Source organism: Castor canadensis, chromosome 11, assembly GCF_047511655.1.
Source record: "Castor canadensis chromosome 11, mCasCan1.hap1v2, whole genome shotgun sequence".
Taxonomy (NCBI): Eukaryota; Metazoa; Chordata; class Mammalia; order Rodentia; family Castoridae; genus Castor; species Castor canadensis.
The window spans coordinates 122,546,908-122,568,596 of record NC_133396.1 but is presented as its reverse complement, the minus strand read 5'-3'; the positions used below and the strand labels follow the sequence as shown (position 1 = coordinate 122,568,596).

Sequence of the window (21,689 nt, the reverse complement as noted above, 5' to 3'; positions counted from 1 at the left end):
GCATAGGTAGTGTTGCCAGTTTCTAGTTCTTAGATCAGAAATGGGCATTTAAAATCTCCCTGTCTCAGTTTTCCTTATCTCTTCAGTAGTAATTGCAATAGTAAGGATAACACATATCTCTAAGAGTTTTGAAGATTAAATAAGCTAATGCACTCAGAGCAGCCAGCACACAGTGGATCCTTACCAGTGTTTGCTTTTACCTTTGTGTTATTCCTTAGCTCCTTTGCAATGGTTAGACAAATGCTTTTTCTGAGTTATTTTACTGGTTTCAATTTTGTCCCATAAACTTGTGGTTGACCTAGAATCTTTGTTCTAAAAGATCCCTTAGTCCTTCCTCCACCCCTGTCCTCCACCATTTCTGATTGGTGTTTTCCAGATGCACTTGCTTGCTGCTGCTTTTCTTCACTTCTAGTGTTTTTCTTCACTTCTAGTGTGTGACAAGTGACAGGATTTTGTTTGCAATTTCAAATCTAATGCAAGAACCTCAGGATCAGCAGTGGCTCAACCTTGGGAGTCAGTGCTCAACCTTTAGTCAGTACTTAAATTTTGCCATGCAGGTACCTTGTTCACCTCTTCCTAATTCTGGCCCTGCTCAAGATTGCCCTTTTGTCTCAGTCATATAGCTCACTCAGTCTTATAATTTGCTCCTGTAGGCAGAAGACCAAGACTTAGGTAGGGGAAGAGCCTAGTGAATATTGGTATATCAAGTGTTGCTGTTCAAAAGGAGGAGGTCAGCACTGAACATCCTGGTTTTCCATTGTCACTTATTACAGATGCTGAATGAATCTATCCTCTTTAAATGCATTTTATTTTTGGTTTAGTTTGCTTTTGGGAATTAGAAATTTCATATGGTTACTGCAAGGAATATCAAGTAATTGCTTTAATTTGTCCTTAATTATTGTATTGAACATCAGGTTGCCCTGCTCTCATGGCAAAATTGAGGGATGCTAGCAAAGGAGCTCTTCCTAAATAGAAGCACAGGAAGTGGTTTTCATTTAATAAGTAAGCTTGATTGGAAGTGCTGTTAGCTTTTGACCTGTTCATCAAAGCAATTTCCTGAGTCAATAGGTCAGGACCCACGTGATTTGGGGACATGTCACAGTGCCTGATGGGACCCTAGCACAGCTCTTCTGCCTCTGCAGTGTGAACACCTCCACTGATTTATTCTTGGGGAGCACATTCTCCTCAGAGACCTCTGCAGTGTCTTTGGGCAGAAGAAAACCATGCCTTCCACAGATAGGGTGGCTCCAGGCTCTTGGCTCCTTGTCATAAATACTAGCTCATTGCTTGTCACAGGCAGTGTAGATGGTTGACCACATTTCACACTTACAGTCACTGACTTATTGCCCTTTATTTTTATTTTTTTTGTCCAAGAAATATTGTCCATTCTACATAAACCACTGAGGTGGACAAAACATGTCTGCCAAGACTTTCATCATTGTCTCTTCTGGAACTAGAGTCACATAGTTTAGACCCTAGTCTGTTGTACTTTCTTCTCTGCCAGTTAAAGTTTTAATACACATGTGTGCAAGAGGGTAGGACTGAACAGTCGCTCTCAGGAGGAAACTGGGAGGTGACCTCCTAGAGTGATATGGTTCTGAATGATGTTTTCAAGGGCATGTGATGAAGTAACAAAAAGGTCCTCTGGGCCTGACCTGGTCTTCTACCCTAGCTTCTTTAGCATGCAAGGGTATAGATTTTCCCTCTGTTTTTATTTTCAGTTTCTTGAAGGGTTTTCCAGTTTGCTGATTATACTTGGGTCTTTGTAACAATGACCATTCCATATTAAGTAGTTGAATTTCAGAATGGAGGTTAACTATCTCTGAGCTACAGTATACAATGGAAGGCTCAGAAGTAGTTTTTTAAATTAAAAACAAGAACAAAAATTGCTACAGCATATCTTTCATGTTACTTGCAGATACTTCTTCATCCTTAGGAGGAGTTTACCATGTTTTCTGTTCAGTTTCTGATAGTATAATCCGGACTCTAGCCCTCATTCTTTAACTTTGGAAGAATATATTTTGGGCTGGGGGTGTGGCTCAGGGAAAGCAGTTTTGAATTTATAAGATCTAACATTAATATACCTGGACCGTTTCTTGAAGCATTACTACAGATAAGGAATAGCTCCCTCTCCTGGATTTAGGTCTAAGGAGAATTTAGTTATGAGCAGGTGGGAAAGCCAGTGATACAAATTATTCTGGTAGACCAAGTCCGCCTTTCACACAGCAACACAATGCTCAGGTTGGATGGGAAGTGGAGGAAAGAGACTTGAAACAATCTCCAGAGTTTGTTCAGTGGTTACCTGACCTTTTAGAAAATACGTATTGAATGAATTGATGGTGGGAGATGAGATTTTAGCCCATCGTGTGAAAGGCACAGCTGAGCATGGTGCTGCTGATTGTGCCATCTTTCAGTCCACTTGGCATTGAGAGAAGACTAGAAGCCAGTAGCCTGCTGTGCCAGAGGAATGTGTCACAGGAATCTGAGCTCTATCATAGAACAGATGAAATGGCCATCAGTAGAGAGATAATCTTCCTTGACATGACAATGAAAATTGGCCATGAAAGTTTACCATTCACTCAGATGGCCCACACCTAAAAGTTAGGACCTAATGGATGTCCTTATTTTTCTTCTCCTAGTTCTCTGTCTTATAAGACTCCAGTTAAAATATTTATGGGCATAGAAAAACCCTAAGGAGTATGTATATTCCCACTTGGGTGATTTTTCTGTGGTCATACAAACCTGAGAAATTAAGAATTTTCTACTTAATTTTTAGGTTTCATGTTTTAATTTAGATGAGTTGATTTGTAATGAAGACCATCTTTTGCCAAGAGTCATTAATGATGACACTGCATGTCCAAGGTTCCAAATTAGAAATCTGATCATGTCCTCTTGATTTGATTTCTAGCTATGGAAGCAAAGTGTGCAAAGTGATAGAATTTCCCATGGTACGTGGTGAGTTATGGGTGAATTTCAGTTATTTCAGGCATCTTGTGCAGCTTTCTCTCTGCATTTCTTGAGTTTGATGCTCTCAGGTCTTCACAGAGATGCTTATCTCAGAGGAATCTGGGTGTTGTTTGGTGGATGCTAGACCATAATATACAGGGAATCCTTAGGCTGGGGATGGGAGAAGCCTAAGCCACTTCTTTCAGTGGGGTATGATTGTATGTCTGGTAGGTTATCAGAAGAATTCAGGTCTCTAGGTAGAAAGTTGGTCCAGGCTTGTGGTAGATGATACCAACCAACTCTACAAACTGCTGGCTTTGTATTGCTCCTGCCTTTGAATCATGTTAAGCCTCCAGTTGCAGAACAGGATGGCCAGCATGGAGTTGGTATATATATATATATATGTATATACACACACACACATATACATATATGTATACACACACATACCAGAACTGTTGGACACAAAATAGAGGCAAGGTGAATCTAAAGTAGAACAGATGCTGGTAACAGTGTTCACCTTTTGTAGAACTAGCCTAGTGACTAAGAGTTTACTATTTAATTATGTGACTTTGGGCCAGTCATTTAAGTTCTCTGGGCCAATCTTTGCACCTCTAAAATGAGGATAACAATAGGGATATTGCAAGGATTGATTGAATCTAGCATGTAATAGTAGGTCCTTAGGAAGTGACAGCATCTTACTTTTAGGAAGTTGAAAACCTAACAAAGCCATAGGTCTGAGAGGTCTGCGTCCTGTTGGGCCAGGTTGGGGAAATGGTGAGTATTGGTGGGACTGGTGGAGGAAAGTCTCCACCCAGTTCAGAGCTAGAGGTGTAATGACTCAGAGACAGATTATGGTGGTAAAATCATGAGCCTCATAGAAGTCTTGCTCAAATCACTTTTGTTCCACCTTGCTTGTCTGTTGAATTAAAGGCCAGGAATTGAATCTTGTCATCAGATGGTGCCTGTCTCTCTTCCACTTTTATCTTTCCTTGAGCCCCCATCACACTGAATGGGGATGGTCACCAGTATCCTGGTGCTAAAGTACCTGTACTCCCACTACCCATGTAATTGGGCAAGTTGTTATGTCACCACTTTGTGAGGTATTAAGATAGGACCAAACACAGTATTTGCTGTATCAGATTGTTGTGAAGGTTGTACTGAAGCACTAAACATAGAGCAAGCATGTTACATTAGCAAATCATCATTGTCACAGATAGAGTAGAATTTATACTGTCCTTTGTTTTTATAATTTCACAGAAAAGGAAGCCTGTTAAGATGGATGGTTAAAGGAGGGTATATATGGAAGACATGGATTTTAAATTGGAGGCAGGGGGACCCCAAGATCTGCCCAGTCTGACCTCTTCCTTGCTTCTAGCAGAACTCTTATTATTTAACATGTATTTGCAAAATTTCCAGCTACTAGAAATTTGTATTACCTCACATTTTGTATCTCTTTTGGTCAACCTTTCTCTCATGATCCCATTTCAGCAAACTCAGAAAATGTATTTTCCTTCTTTTAACATTCATATTTAAATCCCTTCCTTCCCTTTCCTCCAAACACAGACTTCCATAGATCAAAGAAGGAAGGAAATACCAAGTTGAAGCAAATTTTATGAACCATCATTATGTTTTACTTCCTGGATTTATTTTTGCTTCAAAGACAGTCTGTCATTTCCATTTTCTCCCTGTGTGGAAGATTTTTGTATATTCTCATATTGCTAAGAATCTCTTAGACTGAAGACTTCTAGAGTAAGAAGCAAGATGATTCAGGGAACACCATGGCTTCTTCATATGAAGGGCTTTGGTCACCAGTAATCAGGGCATGTTGTTTGGGAGCACAGATGTGGAGCTAGACTGTGTGGGCTTGGATCCTGGCTCCACTACTTATTAACAGCATTTAGTGACACTCAGGAAATCTATGCTGAATGAACAGATGGTCACTCTTCTCTGAAATTGTGATCACTGGGTCTTTAAGAGTAAAAATTTCAAATATTATGGTCTGGCAGCTGAGTGATTTCTCTCTATGCCATTACTTGACCTAGGGCTGTAGGTGTACTGTGTCATGACCACTGTTGATACTCCATCTTGTCTAGCTCCCTATTTGCTTAATTAGATACTAGTTCATGGTATGCCAAAATATTATGTCTACCTGCAATTTTCTTCAGAATAAACTTGCCTTGTAAGGAATCTAGAATGAAGAATGTATGTACACTTTTCTTATGTAATTACTGTCATTATTTGACCAGACATTGTGCTATGTCCTAGATATCAGATGAGGGAAGAAGTTGCAAACTTGAAGAAAAGAAACTCAATTCAGACTTTGATACGAGAAAGGAGTGTGATAGCTGCTTGTCTTTGGGAATGAGATTTTTCTGAGGGAAATTTTGAAGGAAAATATCTTACTCTCTTAAAAATGATTATGAGGAGCCTGGCTTCAGGGCTGGGAGTGAAACCATTATAAAACACATCCTCAGAACAGCCCAAACATAATAATAATAACAGCAGCAGCAACAAACACATAGTACTTTTATTCTGCCACAGCAGTTTTAAGTGCTTTTACATGTTCAACTTGTTTAATCCTCATTAACTGCCTCCCTGCCCCCCCACTTTACAAATGTTGGAGCTGAGGTTGAAGAACTCAACCACTTGACTCACCACTAACTCACTCTTAAATTCACCACTAACAAGTGGTGGGCCTGGGATTTGAACCCAAACACGTGACTCCCCTTGACCATCTGTTATCTTAATCACTCCCCTTGACTGTCTGTAGGGAAGCAGAACTGAAGCACGTTCCTCCAGAATGTCAGAAATGTGAAGCTTGTGTGACAGGATCTGAGAATGATGCTGGCTTAGGTACCAACTCCTTAGAAACTGTGTGTGGAGGTGATAGAGGAGGGAGCAGTCAGCAGTGAGTAGGTCTCTAGGCACCATGGGATGAGCAGAAGGGAGATACAACGAAAACCTGAGTTACTTATTTGGCAAATGGTGAAGGATCGATGGGTGATTCTGTTTTTATGTTACAAATGGTGATCTAGAAACAACTGCCCTGTTGGGGTGGGAAGGGGAGGGACTTCCCCTGTGTCTACACAGAGACTTGACTTTATAGCCATATGAATGACTGTCCTCCTACTCTTCCTTCATTCACTTCAGGCTGAGTTAGGTCCTCTTTGCCTATGAGGAAGGAGCATTGCTCTGTGTCCCCGTCCCTTTATCTTTACACTTTTCCCACACCCTCTGCCTCTGCACCGTATAGTTGCTGTTTCAGTTCCTCCTTTAGCACAGCACTATTGCTTTTCGCCCCACCTAAGCTGCGGGGATTAATTCAAAGTGCAAACTGCTATTTCTTTTGAATGTTTACAGAATTTGGGATGTATCAATTCAACCTTTGTTTGTAATCATTGTCTCATTCTTGTCCTGTTTGTCATTGGCGGTAAGATGAGAAAGTCCTTATATAGTATACCTGAAATTTAGTTAGTTAGCATATAATAATTGTAAAAATAATGGGTTTCATCATGTTTTTATCCATGCAGATAAAATCTTTGATTATATATGCCCTTTATACCTTCTCTTATCTTCCCTCCTTCCCCTTGATCCCCTTCCTCTTCCTTAATATGTTCCCTTCCTATGTTCATGTCTGTTTTTTTTCTGAAGATCCTACAAGTGAGAGAAAACATGCAATACTTGTCTTTGTGAGTCTGGTTTATTTCATTTAACACGAGGATTTCCAGGTCCATCCATTTTCCTGCATAAAACAAGATTTTGTTCTATACAACTGAATGACACTCCGTTGTTTGTATGTATGTTTTCTATTTTTCATTAATTTTTTATTAGGATATATTCATTGTTCAGAGGCAGATTCACTGTGACAATTCCACACAGGCATATATTGTAAATTGGTTAGATAACCCCCACCGTCTCTCCCCCTTGAACCCTTCCCCATTGCACTTAAAACTATTGCAGGAGATTTCTTTGTTCTATTTCATATCGGTATATGAAGTCCACCAACCATATTCCCTCACCTTAATCTCCTTCATTCCCCCTCCCACTCCCACAAGCACCCCTCCACCACTGTACCTATTTTATATTCCTGTCATTCATTATTAATATCTAAGTCAATGTTCAAAGGAGTTTCTCAATGTATCCCCATTGTGAGTGTACTTTACTGTGGTCTGTTCAACCCCTCCCATTACTCTCCCTTACCCTTTTACCTCCCACCCCCATTTTTCAACAGCTTTCAGTACACATCCTTATGTCTTCTATATATGTTTTATGATAGTGTTGATGCTCTATGATTCTCTTTTCCTTTTTCTCCTTTCCTGAGTTCCATACAGTAGCTCCACTATTACAAACATGTTCCTCATATGAGTTTGTATGTGATCATGCTTTTTTTGTGTATATGTTTATCTTTTGGATCTATCTCCCACTTATGAGAGAAGACATACAGCCTTTGTCTTTCTGAGCCTGGCTTACTTATGGTTGAGTAAAACTCCATCGTGTATATATACATCATATTTTCTTGAACCATTCATCAGTTATAGGGCATCTGGGTTATTTCCATAGCTTGGCTATTGTAAATAGTGCTATGATGAATAGCTGTGTACAGATGTCTCTATTGTATCCTGACTTATGTTCCTTTGGGTAGATGCCCAAGAGCAGTATCACTGGACCAAATGGCAGTTCTATCTTAGGTTTTTGAAGAATCTCTATATGGATTTTCATAGTGGTTGTACTAATTTGCATTCCCAGCAACAATGTATAGGGTTCCTGTTTTGCCACATTCTCACCAGCATGTTTTTGCCCTTGAATATGGCCATTCTGACTGAGGTAAGATGAAATCTTTGTGCAGTTTTGATTTGCATCTTTTTTTATAGCCAGGACAGTTGAACACTTCATGTGTTTACTGGCTATTTGTACCTCTTCTTTAACAATTCCCTTTTTAATTCCTGTGCCCATTTCTTCATTGTGTAGCACGTTTTCTTTATTCATGCTTCTGTGGCTGGGAGCCTAGGCTGATCCCATACCTTGGCTGTTGTGAATAGTGCCATGATAAAGATTCCTTTCATGCAGGAATCTCTGGGTTGCCTTTTGCCACAGAGTGACTGAGGGCTCAGCAACACCAACCAGGCTCCCTCCTTCATTTTGCCTACATATGTTTACTCTGATGTGGCCACTGTATTGGTCTGTTTTCTTTTGATAAAATAAAATACCAAAGGCCAAGTATAGTAGGTGCTTGGTATCTGTGGGTCTAGGAGGCAGATTTTCATAAAATCAAGGGCAAGAAAACCCTTAGAAGATCACAGAATGATTTAAACACATCATGGGATGGACTGAGAGCTTCAAGTCAACTGAACTGTGTAATGTGCACATGGGAATTAAAAATTTTTTAAAAATTTTCTTTAATTTTTAAATTATTTTTGACTATACTTGGTCAAAACCATTTGTAATAAATCTACAAATAAGGTGGGCTTACTGTACTTTATAAGTAAAAGAGATTTATTTAGCACACAGTTTTGGAGGCTAAGAGTCTGAGATCAGGCTTTGGCCTCCAGCAAGGGCCTCAGGTCCAACAGTGATGGGAATGTTTGTCAAAGAGATCACCTGGTAAGACAGGAAGCAGAGAGATTGAAGGGTCAGGTTCATTCTTCATAATAGCCCAGTTGAGAGTTACATTAATTTCTTCCAAGAGTGCTGCCTCCAGTGACCTAACCATCTTCCCTGAAACCCCCACTCCTGAAGGTTCCATCACTTCTCATTATCACCACACTGAGGACCAAGCTTCCAACACAGGATCCTTTGGGGGACATGCAGACTACATCCAAACCCTAGCAGCACCCTGTGTTGTAGAGTGCAGGGTCGTCTATCAGAGTCCAAGGTCAAAAATAAAGCCAGATCCTCTCTGCTGAACTTATTTTTTGTGTGTAGGGGGGTACTTCGGTTTGAACTGGGGGCCTCATGCTTGCTAGGCAGGCACGCTACCCTTTAAGCCATTCTGTCAGCCCTTTTTTGTGTTGGATATTTTCAAGATAGGGTCTTGAGAACTATTTGCCCAGGCTGGCTTTGGATCATGATCCTTCTGATTTCTGCCTCCTGTAGTAACTAGGATTCCAGGCATGAGCCACTGGCGCCTGCCTTCTGCTGAGTTTTTTACCTCTACTTATATAACATGCTTTTCCTTCAGGGTGTGGTGGGATCAGCTGAGGGGAGTCAGGACATGTGTCTGAATAATTTCATCCTCTTCTTTCTCTTCTCACTGTTCATGTATCACAAGGGGCAGTTTTTCTTTTCTTCTCTTGTGACATAGTCTTCTTTAGGAAAGGAAAGGAAGCCTGTGATGTAGCCCTTACAGGTAGAATATTCTTTTTTGTAATATGAAGGAAAAAGCTAGTTTAAGATGTTACTCAGATTTGATTCTGAATTTATGAGCAACTAGATAATATCAGGAAATCAGGATTGCCAAGAACAAAATGCATTGTTTAAATTAAAAAAAAATCCCCTTAGAATGAACTTCTTTCTGTGTAATAGCATTGTTAAGTAAGGATTTAGATATCATCATCAATAGGAATCAGATGCTAAATAACATGTCACATTGCTAGTACATGTAACTACATTTAAGTCCAAATCTTCTCAGTAGGAAAGGCATTGATGCATGAGTACATGAGACTCTATACATTAGATAACACTGTGGGGCAATGATTCTCTTCCTGTTACACTAAGAAGAGAGGCAAAGTTTTTGGTGTCATGTTTCTTGAGTCTTGAGACGGCAGACTGTTGTAGCTGTAGGCATGTTTGTTTTGTGTTGCTACTGCAAACCTACCTGGCATCTTTAATCTAATTCTTATGTCTGCAAAGACATTCAACAGTAGACTCTTGTATATGAATAGAATTCTCTGACACTGTCTGACTGCTTCTGAATGAACACAATTAATATACTTTGTCTTCTAAGAAGCACAAACTGTGGTTAACCTGAAGAGTAAAAAGTTCAGATCGATTCTCTGGTTGCCATGCTTTGAAATAGTGCTTTATTCCTTAGCATGGTGTATAACCTGGCTGCAACCTGCCGTAGTCCTTCCCATTCACCTTCCACAACAGTGGCTACAGAACAAGCCATTGTTTCTCCAGCCTGCCCAGGCAGCTCTTTTACAAAATTCCATGCCTTTGGTACAGGCTTTCTAGTACTGCATATCTTTCCCCAGACCCTTCTTTCAGGCAAAATACCACTGAGCTTCTGGAGGCCAGATCAGGGACTACCACACTGTCCTTTTTTTGCATTTTGGTTTAACATTACCAGTGTGTCTATATTTAGCAAGAGCCTTGGGTTAGATCTTTGCTGTCTCGAACATGGTCCAAGCAGCAGCCATAACACCAGTCTCTCCAGGGAGCTTGTTAGAAATGTAGGACTTTGGGTCCTATCTACAACCTCAGTAACTGCTTTTTTGACAAGATCTCCTGGGAACATTATATACATATTAAAACTTGAGAGGCACTGGGCTGGATGACTGCTCAGGGCTCCTCCTTCTTAATTGGCCATGGTTCTGCAGATAACCTGATGGCCAGGACTGCAAGTACATTTGAATATTCAATATCTTGTATTCACAGGGATCAGGCCCCAGACGAACCTGAATTTGTGGCCTTTACTGTTGGATGGAGCTACAAAAGGACTAAAGAGATCAGGGAGGATAAACTTGACCAGTTCCAAGGCATGAAGGGTACTGGAAGGTGGCCCTCTGATGGAGGAGAAAAGGAATCAGGGAAGCCAGACTTACTTAGAGGCAATTACACCAAATGGAGGCCACTTATCTACAGCCACCAAAACTTAGGGAAACTGAGTTGTGCCTACTTGTTGTCTGCAGGATGCATTTGTCTTCTACCTTGTTTTCCTATGTGTGACTTCTCCTCTTCCCTGCCTTCTTTCCCCTCGTGTTCCCCTAGAATGGTTCCTTGTGTAAAGAATCCCTCAAGAGCTGGACTTTGCTACCCAGGAAGGAATGCTCAACCTCTGTTGGTGGCTGTTTGAGTCCTGCAGACAACCTTCTTTGGATGATGAAGGGCTACACTCCTGATTCCCACTGGCGGAGGGCTGGAGGGGACACAGAGTTCTCTGAGAGTCCATTTGCATAGGAGAGCTGACCCATCACATGTCTAGAAAGCACACCAGGGACATGGCCTACCTGTTGAAACACAGGTGACAGATTTAAGTAGGCATTTCATTTCTAGGAAGTGTTGCTGGCTGCAGCATATAGAGGATTTGCTAGCAGCATATAGAGGATTTGCTAAGAAAGAAGTTAATTAAAATATGTATCATGGACATCCTACAGCCTCCCCCTGGGTTGTGATTAGTAAGTGAATGAGAGGCAATCAGGCCAGGTCGCTTGCTGCATTATTATAGTCGAGACTCTTCAGCTGGTGGTGGGGAACAGGGTTGACATCAGGGACGTGCAGAGGCTCAGGGATGGCAGTAGTTCCAATCCCAATTTGACACTTGACACATTGTCATCCTATTGTAAACGTGCATATGATGATATACTTGTCTGGTAGGCACTGACTTAATTGGTAGCAGTAATTGTTACAGCAGCGTATTTCCCAGGTTACTTATATTTTGTTGCAGTTGAGATAAGGTATCTATGCAGTCTAAGGTTTTCTTGTGAAAATCTTAGATTCCCCAGGGTTGTTCAAATGAGCCTCTACATCAGGGCAAGGTGTGGTCAAAGCAAGATGGTGTATTTCCGCATGATGGTTGGTCATTCACTCTAATGAGATGGATGCATAGAGAAGTCCAAGGGGACTGTTTTTGTGTGTTCTGTTTTTTCATTTCTTATAAGACAGAAACTTCCCACAGGTTAACAACAAGGTATCTGACAATATTTTGCCTTTGATGTAATCATTAACTACAATATGGTCTGTGTTTTTGTCTTCCACTTGGTGTTTGGTCACATGAGTCCTATCAGTAGAGCCAAGAAGCTGGTCCAGCTCCTCTTGTGGGTTTGAGTGGAGGCCTCAGTTTGAGTTACTGTGGGGTTTGAATGTGGTCCTTGGCTCTATGATGGTCAAAGAGAAAGGCTGGGGATTTGCTGAACCTGGGAAAACCCTGAGTATCCTGGCGATTCTAGGTGTCCTGGTGAGGGTTAGAGGAGAGGGAAGGTTGTGAGATAAAATGGAGAGCCATTTTCTCCTTCTCTGTAAAAACCCTTCCCTAATGGAGTCTTGACCGTGAGGGATTTGACACTGTTCCTGCACAATGTAGGTAGGAAAGATTTTTTTCTTCTGAGAAGTAGGTACAGGACCTGCCCCTAAGAAGTCTATACAGGCCATTTCTTGTATGAAATGTCATATATGTGTATCGAACATGCTTCCCCTCCAAACACAGATGGAATCTTTGGAATTGTGGGTAGCTGAGATTGTGCCTTGGGATGTTTTCCTGGTACTGGGAATGGTTGCCTTGAGCTTTTTCATCAGTAATGAGAGGATGATCAGGTTAGGGGCAGTCTGGCCAAACCATATGACTTGGTCTGGAGTTAAATCCATGCTTTGTGCTCGGAACACTGAGCAGCTGGTGAAGTGTCCTGCTAACTTAACGTTACCTTCTTTAACATGTTGACCATAGCATTAGTTATTAGTCTTAATCTTTAAAATGTAAATATCGTTGAGGCCACAGACACTATGATAAAATTAATTCCACTGATTCCTTAAATGTGTAAAATAATTTTGTTTGAATAATGGTGTTTCACTATTGACAAAAAGTTGTTGGAAAAACAGAGCAATATTATGTCAATTTACTTGAAGCATTTAAGGAAGTTATGGAATTACATAGTATGGAGAACAGAGTATGAGTGTGGTTCCCACAGAACCAGGACTGCATCCTCTCCTGACTAGCTCTTGTTGTGTTGGTGGTACTGGGGCTTGAACTCAGGGCCTTCTACTTGTAGGCAGGTGCTCTACCACTTGAGCTACGCCCCCTGCTCCTGATTAACACTGTGGCCTTGGTCATGTTCACCAGCTTCTCTAAGCCTCACTTTCCCCATCTGCTAATGGGGTAGTGATGTCTACCTGCGGGGGTGGAGGGAAGAATTTAATCTGTCTACATTGAATAATATAGTCTATATTCTGTTGGCTACTAACTTATTGCAGGTGATGTGTCTGGTTGGGGCAAGCTGACATTTGAAAATATAAGCTATTAGCCTCCCAGAAATTCACTTGGGGATAAATGAGATACAGTCACCGTCCAAGCTCCAGCATGCAGCTGCAGTGAGTGAGGATTGTGGGAGACCTGGCCTGTGTATGACACTCTGTGGACAGAATACAAGCTGAGAAGTCCCAAGTTGAGCCTGCAGTACAAAGTTGCCAGGGCAGGTACCTGACCTGCAGCCAGTGATTTATATAAAGCTGCTTTTTGCCTAAACAGTTCTGTGGAGTTTGTTCTAGAGGTCACGACATCAGGGATTATATTCTTCAAGGGTTAATGCAAACATGATGGCTCTTGGCATCCCCAATTCTCTGTTTGGAGCCCATTGCACCTTGGTGGTTTGCACCCTCCCAAGTGTACAATTAGTTTCTAGAAACTTCTAACCATCTCCTAGGTTCAACTTCAGAGCCTGAAGCAAACTCTTTCTGTTCTATGCAGCCTCTGCTTCCTCTTGGACCCAGATAACTCTACAATGTTTTTCGGATGGCCCCCTTGTAGCTACTCTCCAGGAAGGAATCTGCACATTATTCTATAGTTTTTCTGGATGCAGTCATTTGTGACTTAAACTCCAGGAATGCAGTTGTCCAGATTGCTGCCTCAGGGGGAGTTCTGTGTGTTCATTTTCCCATTCATTCCTTTCTTAATTCAGCAAATATTTGCTGAGTGTCTGTTGGATGCCAGCAACCATGCTTGGTGCTCGGGATAGAGTGAACAAAAAAGCACATGAACATGCTTTCAGGATGGTGAGACAGATAATACCAATAAACATAATAAGTAAATATTATGGTGTGTAAATAACAAATGCTGTGGAAAAACAGAGCAAGGTTAGGGGAATGTGGAGGGACATGGAGCTGAGAAGTGACACTGTCCTCTGTCCAGTCAGAAGCATAAACCAGTCAGAGGACAGGAGATAACACAGAGCCTTGATGTATCTGCTCACCTCCCTGTCCCTAAATTGCTCCCTAATTGTAGATGGAGCATAGCTCCTAGAACCCGGGCTGCCTTTTTGGAGGTTCAGGCAGAGAGCTGAACTATGGGATTGCAGTAGCCAGTGCTGTGGTGCCTAGCTAAAGATGTGCTCCAGCTTCAATTGAACTGATTGAAACCTTACTTTCATAAAGCCAGTTGGCATTCTGCCTTGTTAGTCTTGCACGTTCAAAGGATTTCAAACATAGGGTGCCAGTAATTAGAAGAACACTCACTTCATTGTTTTTCTGAATAAAAGGTACTTGTGGCTCTGGTTAAGTTTCTCCATCCTACAACCATAGCTCCAGGCTTTGAGAAGTGCATGCCACCCATCCCCTTCTTTCTTGGCAGGAGAATGTGGCTGAACAGATTCTTATGTGAAGATGCTTGTTTCTGAGGGGAAGTGAGGAGCAATTCATGGCACGTTGCTGTGCTGCTTTAATGAATACAGAAAATATTTTAGGTAACACTTTATTAAAGACATGCACTGCAGAGCTTCTGTGTATATGATTTGAGTGTGAACTTATTAGCATTTCAGGTTGATACCTCTTGTAGATTTAATTAGATTTCAGGCTTCAATCAATTTATTAAATGAATTTCTCACTGCTTAAAAGGTGTAATATGTTCATGACGGTCGCTTTCCATCTCTCTCTCCTCATTTCCTCGTGTGCTCAGGCAGATCACAGCTTCAGTCTTGGACTCAAAGCTAGGAGCTATTTTTCAAAGATACTACAACTGTGTAAATGTAGCTTCTTTTATGCTTGGGAATGCTGGGGCCAAGAGGAGGGATTTGTGTGTGTGTGTGTGTGTGTGTGTGTGTGTGTGTGTGTGTGTGTCTTTTATTTTGAGACAGACACATAGTCCAGGCTACATAGTGCAGGCTGACCTGGACCTTGTGATCTTCCTGCCTCATCTCCTATGTGCTGGGATTATAGTAATAAACTACAATGCCAGGTGGGAGGTTTTTTTTTTTGTCTAAATTGTCTACTGTGAACAAACTTTTATTAGATTTATTCCATCAGTAAGTCTAACTAATGTATCACTCTTCTGTTTCACTGGCCCTTTCTCATTGTGAATCAGTCTCCAGTTATTTTGGCATAAAATCCACAGACTTTCTTTCTACTGTGATGAGGAGAGCATTGGGACTATTCAAATAGTGGGAAATTAAATGAAATGAGTCAAACTCTATTAGTGAGTCTCAAGATAAGCTAGAGAGCCAGACTATAAACTGTAGGAATTTAGAGATGGTGAAAAGAGTGGAGAGAACACTTCTCTGAGGGGTGCCTAAGCCCATCTCCATCACTGCCTGTCCACAGGAGCTCAGTCAGTCACTGGGCCATGATTGTGAAGCAGGGCTCATGGAATCTTATGGACCGTAGGCAGCCAGAGGTCTACTCCATGTCTAGTGGTTCCTTTCAGCTTTAGACTGTCCGTGTGTGAGTTTGTGGGGTAAGGGAAGGTAGTGTGAAAGAGAGATCAAATGCTAATTATGTTTAATAACTATGATCTGGATAAGTATGATGTAGAAGTGGCATTATCTTATGCATTCTTAATTTCTAAATGAACTAAATCCTCATATTAAAGTCAGCTGTGGCCTGTTGCGTACAGGAAGTTATCTTTATTACATGTGCTGTACATCTCCTAATGCATTATGCTTTTGAAAATGCAGTTAGAGATTAAAGACCCAGCACCAAAGTTAGAACAGTATAAATCTTTCTGTAATGTAAGGATAAATCCACTTTTTTTTTTTTGCCACAAAGTAAAAGCTGTGTTCAGAATGCTGGGATTCACAGTTCAGCCAAAACAAGCAACACCTTGGTTAAGAAGTAAAGCCCACGGGCAAAGCAGGGTTGGGGCTGATTGACAGGCTTCTCTGTGAGCAGAGAGCTGATTTTATTTATATTTGTAAGAGCCAGCGTGGGCTAGGCTATGGAGTAGGCTTGAGAATTTTAAGGAGATTTTCTACCTATAGCTTATTCATACAAGGAGCAATAAGCCCAGTTAGTAACCTCAAGCCTGACTTCTCCCAGTGGTGTAAATGGGAACGTGCTAGAGACTGATCCAGGATTGGAGTTGTAGGGTGCTCTTCAGAAAAGTTTCCATGGCCATTCTTCGTGTAATATGACATTGAAGAGTATAGCTGTCCCTTTTTTCATAGAGCATTCACTATTTTGGTGGCAGATGTAGATTACATATGTTGGGCAGGATACCACATAAGAAGTGTATCCTTTTTATGATATCACACTGGAAGCCCACCACATCCAGCTGCTCTCGCTGGTGATGTTGAGTTTCATCACTCGATTTATCCACTGTTGAGTAACTGTTTTTCTTCTATAGGAAACACTTGCAGGCCATACCTTGGTCTTTGTCATAATTTCCCCCTAGGCTTATTGCTATAGAAGACATCTTGCTGAGCCAGTGTTTACTCCGATGAGAGCTAAGTGATGGGTTTCCAGCTTTGCACTTGGCATTCTGTTCCAAGAGCATTCCACTTCCTGTTTGTCTATTATCTGTGTGGATGCACCATTTCCTGGTTTTCAAGAGGTTTATAATTCATTACTTTTTTCTTGATTTTTTGGTGCTCACATTTTCTCCCTCTTAACCAGGGAGCCCCACCAACCTGGCTTCTGTGTCCTTGGACATACTCAAATAGTATCTGAGCAGGATGCTCATCGTTACAAGTCTTGAGACACTAATTACCTTTCTTTTCTCTCCAGTCCCTAAACTATTTATACATAAGCTTGTGGTCCTGGATTGGCTATGTGCAGAGTGCCGTAAGATGAAGTATGGGCTGGAGGATTATGGTTCTCTTTGCTTCTCACTGAGCCCAGATTTGCACCTCAGTGTCTTGTCTCAGGTTGAGTGGTTACTGGAACAAGAGTCGGGGAGAGTACGTGAGACTATGATGTGGAAGTGGCCCTAGGACCCAGATGAGAGTGAGAATAAGGAATGCACCTGTATTCCTCACTGTTTTTGTTTTTGTTTTTTTTCAGTAGTACTAGGGTTTGAACTCAGGGCTTCACATTTGCTAGGCAGGTACTCTATTACTTGAACCACGCCCACAACCTTTTTTGCTTGTTATATTTTGGATAGGGTCTTTCATTTTTGCCTGAAGCTGGCCTCAGACTGTGATCTTTCTATTTATGCCTCCTGCATAGCTGGAATTACAGAAGTCTATCACCACGCCTATTTGTTTGTTGAGATGGGGGTCTCACTAATTTTTTTGCCTGGTTTGGCCTCAAACTGCAATCCTCTTGATCTCTGTCTCCTGAGTAGCTGAGATTACTGGCATGTGCTACCACATCTGGACTCCATCTGACTGTTGACTTGAGAACCCCTCCCTTCAGGATACACAGCCCACAGTCTGACCACCCTAAGACAAATCTTTCTCTCTGTGGGCTCAGGCTCCAAAGACTTGTTCACTAGTCTGCTCCTGGTCAGAGCTATGGCCTAATCCTTTCTTTGTAGTTGCTTAGTAACAGGGCCTTTGTCCCTCTTCTCTGCTGCTCCAGCACAGCTGACGCGCAGACCTCTTCCACTAGCAGCTCTTAGACCCCAGGGCCACTGGCAGACTGCATGTCCTGTGTGGTCTTGGGTTTCCAGAGGGCATCTGTTAAGCTTCTATGTGGAGCCTCAGTTACCATTAATGTTGGAAGAGGGAATTAGAATGTTTTGAGTCTCTTCAGTTTTGAAATTCTATAATGCTGAGGTTGGAATTTTAAGTGCTCCAATGAGTACTCTCACAGACTTGCCCATACCTGTCACCCTGAAGATGCTGTTTTTGTGTTAAGCAAAAAGAGGCACTTTTCATGGATTTTCTTCTTTATTTCTTAGCCCCACTAAATTATCCACAATAATGGGCAATCAGGATTTTAATTAATACATTGGGTAGCTGTAACATAGAGACACAAAGACACAAAGTGTTCTCACAATAAGGAAAATGAATTTCTGTAATGGGATGTTAAATGTGTATTTTTGAGTCCTAAGAGTACATCAGATCAGTGCTCACTCATAATGAAGACTCTCCAATCAGCTTCTTATTTCTTCTTCACTCATTTCAAAGGATCATTCTGGAGATGCAGAAAGTGCTATTCCCATCATTAATAATTAGAGCTGCTATCTGGTGATGGGGTGCTCTTTTCAAGTACCCAGCCATCTGCAGCTTGGGATCCATATCTGCTAGACAAGGGCAGCCCTGACCAAGCAGAGGATCCATTTGAGTGGACAGGCAGAGTCCACACAGGGTGTGGGAGAGAGCAGTGTTTCCTGTACAACTGCTCAGGTGGCATGCCCAGGAATTGTAGTTCATGCCCCATGGTGCCTCTTCTGCAATTTGTGCATGTGGAACATCAGAGGCTTGTGAGAACTCAAAGATTAACTGCATTCAGCTCGGATCACTGCCATAGAAGAGCAAGCCTCTTGGCGCTCATCTGGTTGATTTGGGCAACAAGCAGGCTACTGTCCCCTCCCCGTGCCATTAAATCTTGCTCAGGCTGCTCCCCTGGAGAAAAGCTTGATTTGCTGATTATTCTGTGGATTTGAAAGAGGCCTCTGTTCTTTTCAACCAGAAAGGAACAGCCTGCCTCTGGGGAATATGGAAAGGAAGGATAATGAAGTCCCCATTCTCTCTCAACTTGGAGCTGTATAATCGTTTTCATTGGCTGTTCCTTACACATGTGATGGTATTTTTTTTTTCGGATGTCACTCTTAAGTCCAGTTGGGGCAGGGTATAGGGGAGGAAGGAAGGGGATGGGGACTGCTGAGCCATGCATCTGTGTGGCAGTACTTAGAGCTTGAGGGTCAGCTTAGACAGGAACGCAGCAGGACCAGGTTGGGATCTGATGGGTTCTGGAATTCACTGAATACTGAAAGCTAACCACAGGCAACCAAGAGTGCTTTTTAGTGATGGAGGAGGGTAAATGTGGTCTCCTGTAGAGCTCCCAAACACCTACTTGAGTTCCTTTCTGGATTTCAGAGGATGGTATCCAGTTGTAGGACAAAGGTCAAGAAGTGTCCTGAAGGGGAAGGTTGAGGTTGGTTGGCACAGAACATGGTCCTGTCAACATTTGTTTTGACAACCAGGAAGCACATGTATGTTTCCACATGTATTTGTGATGTGACCCTGAGAGGGATGGAGAGTGAACACCTTGGAAGAGTGGTCCTGAGATACTGGAGAAAGGCTTCATGGATGAACATGTCATCCAAGACATGCCACTTTTCTACATTGATTAGAAAACAAGAATCACTCTACACAGAAAAAGCTCTTTATTCAACTGATTAAAATAAAATGTAAATTTCCCCTTTTGTACAGGAAATTTAAACTTGTAAAGGGAATATTCTCAGTATACTAATCTGTACCAGAAAGTAGGCTAGTGGGAGACAACTTTTGACACCTGTCACTTCATACCAAGGCTCCTTTATCCAGCATGCATTACTCCCTTTCCCTTTCTATGATTTGTCTCCACCACCTCAGTCCCCTCTGCCCCAAATCCTTCCTGTAGCTCAGGATGATATAGAAGTCTCAGTCAAATGGCCACTTCATTTAGTTTCATGTTTTTGTGGGATTCTTGTATATCTGTATATAATTAAAATACCTTTTCTCTTGTTAATCAGCTTTATGCCAGTTTAATTTGTAGACCAACCAAAGAGTAGAGGGAAGCAGGTTTTCCTCTCCTACCCTGGAGGACTTGACAGATCAGTCAATGGGTTCCTAATATAGAGGGAACATCCATGAAAGTCACCTGACTCTGTCACCAGTGATGGGTGAGAAGTGAGAGTCTCAAGGAGGTCCCCTAAAAAGGTTAAAAGTGGGTCCTCAACTGGGCTCTTTAGAACAAGGAATATGAATTTCAGACAGAGACACAGGCAAGGGACAGATTTATTCAGCAAGTAAAGCAAAAGGACAGACGTGCCTTAGAACCAAAGTGTGAGTAGACAGGAAAGATAGCACCCAGTCCCATGTGGGCATGATACATGATAGGTGTGCACACAGTTCCCAACACTCGGGGCCTTACACCAGGAAAATTGGGCAAGGGATGAAAAGTATGCATAATTAGGTAGTCCCAGGGAAAGTGTGGCTTGGTTGATCAGTATCTGAGTTCTGGTTTTGCAAGGGGTTCCAGAGACATTGTTATCGCTGCCAGCACCAAGAATAGTCTGCTTCCATGAGATGTTACTTCTCCTGGATGTAGCTACCTTAAAATTATAAGCAATTTTCCTCCTTTGGAGGGTGACCTGTCCTGTGAGGTACTGCTGTTCTTCCTTGAGGTTAGTTTGGGTCCTTGGGCTTAAAGATGTTATTTATCAGCCCTGTCTTTCCTATATCTAGGGTGACTGCAGGAGAGAGACTCAGAGCAAAGAGACAGATGCAAAGTGAACAGGAATGTCAGGTTTTTCTCCTGCTTTTAGTTAACTCATGGCCCAAGTAAGGAGCTCATGCTTTTAGCAGAAGCAGTTTCTTAGTACCTATTACAGCTCTTCCTTCTGCCTGGCACACCTCTCTCCCCAGATACCTACATTACACATTCCCTCCCATCTCCTTCAGATGTCCTGTCAGAATGAGGATTATCTGACCATGCTCTTGAACCTTGCAATGTACACCCACTGCTCCTTAACACCTCTGTAACACCTTCTGCCCCTAACTTACCATGTTGTGCTCTATTGCCCTGTCATGGGACTGTTCACTGTCTGCCCCTCCCTAGTGGGATGGAAGCTCTATGAGAGTGTTCACTGATGTATAACAAAAGCCGAAACAATGCCTGGCACCTAGGAGGTGTTCAATCATTATGTATTAACGAATGAATGAATAAATGAATAAGAGGCAAACCATTCAAAAACCAAACCCCTCCCAAAACCCAAAACAACATGGCAGCTTGGAGGAATCCCATTCTTGAATTTGATGTAAGAGGAAAAAAAGGATGTCTCGGTACTGAAAGGTAGACAACAGAGGTAGTGCTCTGCTGTATGATTTACACAAAGCCAGTTAATTAAAAAATCCTACCTAATGGGTTTTCCATCTGTACTTATTCACTTAAAATTCAATCTGATTAAAAAAAAATCATAATTTTGGTGTTACTCATTTCTGGTGCAACTTCACTTAGTGCAATGGAATTTATTTCTTTAAAATGTGATGGTTTTACAAAAGGTTGTGTTATTGCTGGTAGATGTTTTCTGCTGGTTCTGAAGAGCTAAGTGTGAGGAATGGCAGGATTAGCTCAACTGAAAGGAAAAGAGTGGAAGAGAATAAGTCAGAAGCAGGGGTAAAACTAAGTTTCCTTAGGAAGGAGGGAGAAGTCAACCTGAAGCCCTGTCAGTTTTACTACATAATTGCCTACGTAATTAAATACATAAATGTTGAGTAAACACGGCTAAAAGCCCTCATGAGAGAGCGGCAGATCTAATTTTAGGATCTTATTTTGTGCTCCTTGACTTATGTTCGCAAATGTCTCCTTGTTATTGTTTTGTTTGCTTTTCACCTCCCCCTACAACAGGCACTTAGAAATTGCTTTGGCTAAAAAGCACTGGCTTCTCACTTGGGCCTAAAAGGTAACTAAAATCAAAATAATATCCTGGCATCCCTGCCTCCATTTTGCAT

General features: G+C 41.8%; 1 protein-coding gene across 5 annotated transcripts in view; it reads left to right on the top strand.

The window, feature by feature from the left end:
- Positions 1–21,689, top strand: part of Hhat (hedgehog acyltransferase) — a 317,030-nt gene that overhangs the window by 113,317 nt on the left and 182,024 nt on the right. The window lies entirely within an intron of this gene.